General features: G+C 36.7%; 1 pseudogene; it reads right to left on the bottom strand.

The window, feature by feature from the left end:
* Nucleotides 1-1,376: 1,376 nt before the first annotated feature.
* On the bottom strand, nt 1,377-1,691 carry LOC145066863 (putative mitochondrial protein AtMg00860 pseudogene; annotated as a pseudogene).
* Between the last annotated feature and the right edge of the window lie 3,699 nt (nt 1,692-5,390).

The following is a 5,390-nucleotide window of genomic DNA, read 5'->3' as shown; positions in this document are numbered from 1 at the left end:
GAAGAAATCGGCCAGGGTTTCTTTTCTTTTGAAGAGATGTCGATTTCCCTTGCCTTAGGGGTCTATTTATACTTGTAAGGCTCCTAGGGTTTCACCCTTAAACCCTAATTGGATAACTTAAGCTCTCAGTAATCCTAATCCTTACCAAAGATAAGCCTTGGACGAATTTGAGGCTATCCCAAGCCCTAGAATTCGTCCAACCTCTATCCCTTAAGGATTTACAGCCCAAAGTGCAACTATCAAACAATTGACAATTTATACCCTCTTATTTAATTAATCTATTTAAGTCACGAAATTAATTCCTAATTAATCTATGACTTATATTAATCAAATAACAATATTATTATTCCTTATATTATTCTCATAATATATTAATAATATTTATTCTCTCATAATAAATCATCCTGTCAAGTTGCTATGGTGAAGGCAACCCAAAAGGACCATGCGCAATCGGGTCAAATACTTGCCTAATATAGTTGCAACCTTAGATACTATTCCAACAAACTCTTTCCATTTCCACACGAAAACACTAATACTTTATGGAACTCCATAAGGCATTTTGTGCTCTGTATTGACTTGTAAGCATATTAAACATTCATGCATGTATCTTCCATTGTCTCTCTTTAATCCAGGCCACCAATAATCAGCCCGTACATCATAGTACATTTTACTTGTACCAGGATGTATTGACAGCTTAGACTTATGGGCTTCATCTAAAATCTTCTGTCTTAATCCACCAATCTTTGGAATCGATAGTCGATTCTTAAATACTTTCAATCCTCATGGATCATCAAGTAAAGTATCAGCATAATGTACCATCCTTTCCTTCTTCACATTTTCTGGCTTTAATGCCTTTAATTTCCATTTCTCTAGTTCAACAACAATAGTGAACTTTACTGTAGTGTGAGTAATAACATAACACACACTATTATGATAAACCTTTCTACTAAGTGCATCGGCAAGTACATTAGCCTTTCCAGGATGATACAAGATTTCATAGTCATAGTCTTTGATCAGCCCCATGGCTCGTTGTTTTCTCATATTCAAAGTTTGCTGACTAAATATATACTTGAGACTTTTGTGGTCGGTAAACAATTGCATTTTGTACCAAAAAGATAATGTCTCCAAAGTTTTAGGGCAAATACCACTGCAATGAGTTCGAGGTCATGAGTGGGATAATTCTTTTCATAATCTTTCAGTTGTCTTGAGGCATAGGCTATCACTTTACCACGTTGCATCAACACACAACCGAGTCCCGACCCTGAAGCATCACTATACACAGAGAAATAATTATCACCTTCTGGGAGTGATAAGATTGGAGCATGAGTCAAAAGATATTTTAAAGTCGAGAAACCTTTTTCTTGGGCTTCACCCCATTAGAACTTTACTTCCTTTCGTGTAAAACTTGTGAGAGGTACAACTATACGTGAAAAATCTTTAATGAATATCCGGTAATACCCCGTGAGACCCAAGAAACTACGAATTTCAGAAGCATTATGAGGCGCTTCCTCATTCTGAATGGCTTCAATTTTGGTAGGATCTACGGATATATCATCACCAGAAATCACATGGCCGAGAAATTGAACTTGGCGAAACCAAAATTCATATTTCGAGAATTTAGCATATAGTCTCTCCTTTCGAAGAAGTACTAATATTTCACGAATATGAATGGCATGATCAGATTCAGACATGGAATAAATTAGAATATCATCAATGAATACGATGATAGATTTATTGAGCATTGGATGTCATACCCGATTCATCATATCCATGAATACAGCAGGAGCATTTGTTAAACCGAATGGCATGACAAGGAATTAAAAATGTCCATATTGAGTAAGAAAAGTAGTCTTCGGTACATCCTGATCGTGTACTTTCAACTGATGATATCTAGATCTCAAATCAATCTTTGAGAAATAGCTAACACCGTGAAGTTGATCAAACAGGTCGTCTATGCGAGGTAGTGGGTACTTGTTTGTGATAATTACCTTATTTAGTTCGTAGTAATCAATACACATTCGCATCAACCTGTCCTTCTTCTTGACAAAGAACATTGGTGCACCTCAAGGAGAGATACTCGGTCGGGTAAAGCCTATGTCAAGTAGTTCCTGTAGTTGAATCATCATTTCCTTCATCTCAGCTGGTGCAAGACGATAAGGAGTCTTTGCAATTGGAGCAGCACCAGGCATAAGGTCAATTTGGAATTCTACATGCCTATCCGGAGGAAGTCCAAGAAAATGATCGGGGAAAACATCATGATATTCATTAATAACGGGAACATCCTTTACAGTTTTCTTCTCCTCTTTTGAGATATAACTGTATAGGCCAGATAGATAGAACACCCCTTCGATATAAATTTGCGAGCTTTTAGGAAAGAGATTATTTTTACGATTTTAAGTCTTTGTTCACCGTAGACATAAATAGGATTCTTCCCTTCAATATGAATGCTTACCATCTTTTCGTAGCACAAGAGTTCTGCATGGTTCTTTGACAACCAATCCATGTCGATAATAATATCAAAGTTGGGCAAGGAGATAGGAATCAGATTAGTAAGAAAATTATAGCCTTCGATTTCTATGACACAATCTCAATAGACATTATCAGCAAGTAATGATATACTTCCAGAGGTATCTACATGAAATGGTTACGCGAGTGCATAGCAAGCAATTTGAAAAGAATGCGCAAATTCATGAGACACAAAAGAATATGAGGCACCAAAATCAAATAAGATGTGAGCAGGTCTAGAGTTGACTAGAAATGTATCAGTCACAACATTTGGGTCCTCGCGTGCCTCTTCTGTGGTAATCTAGAATGCACAACCTTTTGCTTTTGGCACCTCCTCCTTTTTAGTTGAAGTACTTTTTAGTTGAAGTACCCGTCGGTTGTTGAACATAAGCTTGAGTTCATGCCATTTGACTAGTAATAGTAGGGCAGAAACGCTTCCTGTGGCCAGTAGCACCACAAACATAGCATGTCACGTTCTTCATCGGGAAAACAGGCTTCATGTGGCCCATTTCTCCACATCCATAACAGAACACTCATCCTTTTTCTGTTTTGCATTGGCCCTGGTGATTTTGTCCACATTTTCAACACGATGGCGACTGAAGAGAAAAAGATTGTGACCTACCGCGGCCACAAAAAGCGCTCTGAGATAGCACCATTGCATTAGAATCAGATTGAACAGATCGAGCTGATGGAATAGAGGAAACATAAACAGTTCGATCAACACGTGGATGCTTCAGAACAGAAAGACTGACACCACGTATCTCTAAGTCATGCTCGCGCTTTCGAGCATACTCAATGGCTTTATCAAATGACAGAATATCCTGATTGATAACAAAATCACGGATTTCATATCATAACCCTTCCATGAATAACTGAATTTTATCGTCTTCAGTTGGAATATACTTTGCAGCAAACCATGTTGTCTGATTAAATTGAGTTTCATACTCATTCATGGTCATTCCTTCTTGCTTAAGCTCGAGGAACTCTTTCTCCAATCTTCTCCTCATGTCTAGAGGACAATAATTTCCTAGCAAGCGAGTTTTGAACATCTCCCAAGATAAATTCTCTGTGTCATACTCGTTAAGAGCTTCAAATGTTGCTTCCCACCAGACCAAGAGTTCTCTGATGAGCATTGCAGAAGCATAATTATCCTTGTCTTCATTAACCACATGAGAGATATGAAATACTTTTTCTGTATTCTTGATCCAGGTAAGAACAAAAATAGGATTAAGGACACCTGAAAACTCCGTAGCACCACTACTCTTGAAAGTTTTGAATGAGGGACGTTTCGCCTTCTCTCTCGAAGATTCTCCAGTGGCTTTCTCTTTACCCTTATCACCATCCTTTTTGTGTTTTTCGAGAGTCTGTCGAATAACACCAGTAAGTTTATCACAGAGTCGCTCCTCACGAGGGGATATTGGAGTTTCTCTTTAATCATGATGAGGATCTCCACCCACTTCTAGTGTATGACTACTCACCTGTTCATCCATTGCTCTGAAAATTTGAAGTAACATAGTATTTTAGAATATTAGGATTTATCATTACCTAAGACTCTACTTAAGTCTTTCCTATAGTTTGTATACATATACTTACAATGAATCCGTTAATATATTGAACTTCCAATAGTTTAAGTCTAAATACAAATCCATGGGAATTAGTGCACTTAAACTACTATTCTGATACCATGACTGGGAGATCCCTTCTCTAAAACCTTACGATATTACTCCAAACATGCTACATGCATATTCATAAACATAATTTACATAGATGGTCTGATTAAAAGAGTCTGGATACAAATCGACTATTAAAGTTTTTACAAAGTTTTATATATATTACATAACTACACAGGAAATTATAATTCATATACATATATGAACATAAGTACAAAAGTAATAGTATAAATTATTCTAAATCTTCCAACAGTACATGTCTATACTGGATGCTTATCACCTAAAATAGTTAAATATTGTGAGGGATAAGCAGGTGACGCTTAGTGAGTTCAATAACAGTTACAATATAACGCTATGCCATATATATATATATATATATATATATATATATATATATATATATATATATATATATATATATATATATATATATATATATGACAGAAGCAAAGAGGGACAAAGAACAACAAAGGTATATGTGTAGCATATAACAGACTTTCCATATCAACCAATGATTTGATTCAATGATTTATGATTAATGAGACACAAGAATTTCAACATGATATACATTATTAAGCTTCAGCCCAAGGAGCACATAAAATAAACAATTTCTTATTAGCATTTTGCTAGAATATACAGGCTTTCAGCCCTACCTAGCCCGCTGCCATTACCAAAAGTTATACGAGACATGCTCTACATGGCCCAAGGCACAAAGCCAATACCAGAAGTGATACGAGACATACTCTACATGGCCAAAGACATACAAATATCAAAAGTGATACGAGACATGCTCTACATGGCCAAAGGCTCAAATCCAATACAAGATGTTGTACGAGACATGCTCTACATGATCAAAGGTATAAAACCAATACCAGAATACTACGGGAAAGCACATCACACATATAACACATAACATATAATTGTCCCTATATTGAACTCACTGTGAAATAACCGAACGATAAAATGCTGATTCAGGCAACACTTCGTTTCTAGATATGACTTTCTTTGACGAAACTGGTGATTGTAGTTGAAATCCGAGCTTTACGTGCGCAGATTTTTGACTGATAAGATTATTTTCTCGAGAACTTCGGGGCTCCGGGCTTGCTTCGGGTGTTAGGGATGTTCCCTAGGCTTCAGGGGGTGTTAGGATAGTTTGAGAGAGAGTAAAGGGTGAGAAAGAGTGAAGTTTGTAACCAAAAACTAGAGAGTCTTGCT

The sequence above is a fragment of the Lactuca serriola genome, chromosome 1, assembly GCF_051521515.1.
Source record: "Lactuca serriola cultivar US96UC23 chromosome 1, Lser_US96UC23_V15, whole genome shotgun sequence".
NCBI lineage: Eukaryota > Viridiplantae > Streptophyta > Magnoliopsida > Asterales > Asteraceae > Lactuca > Lactuca serriola.
Note: the sequence above shows the minus strand (reverse complement) of the source record. Positions and strands in the feature narration are given on the sequence as shown.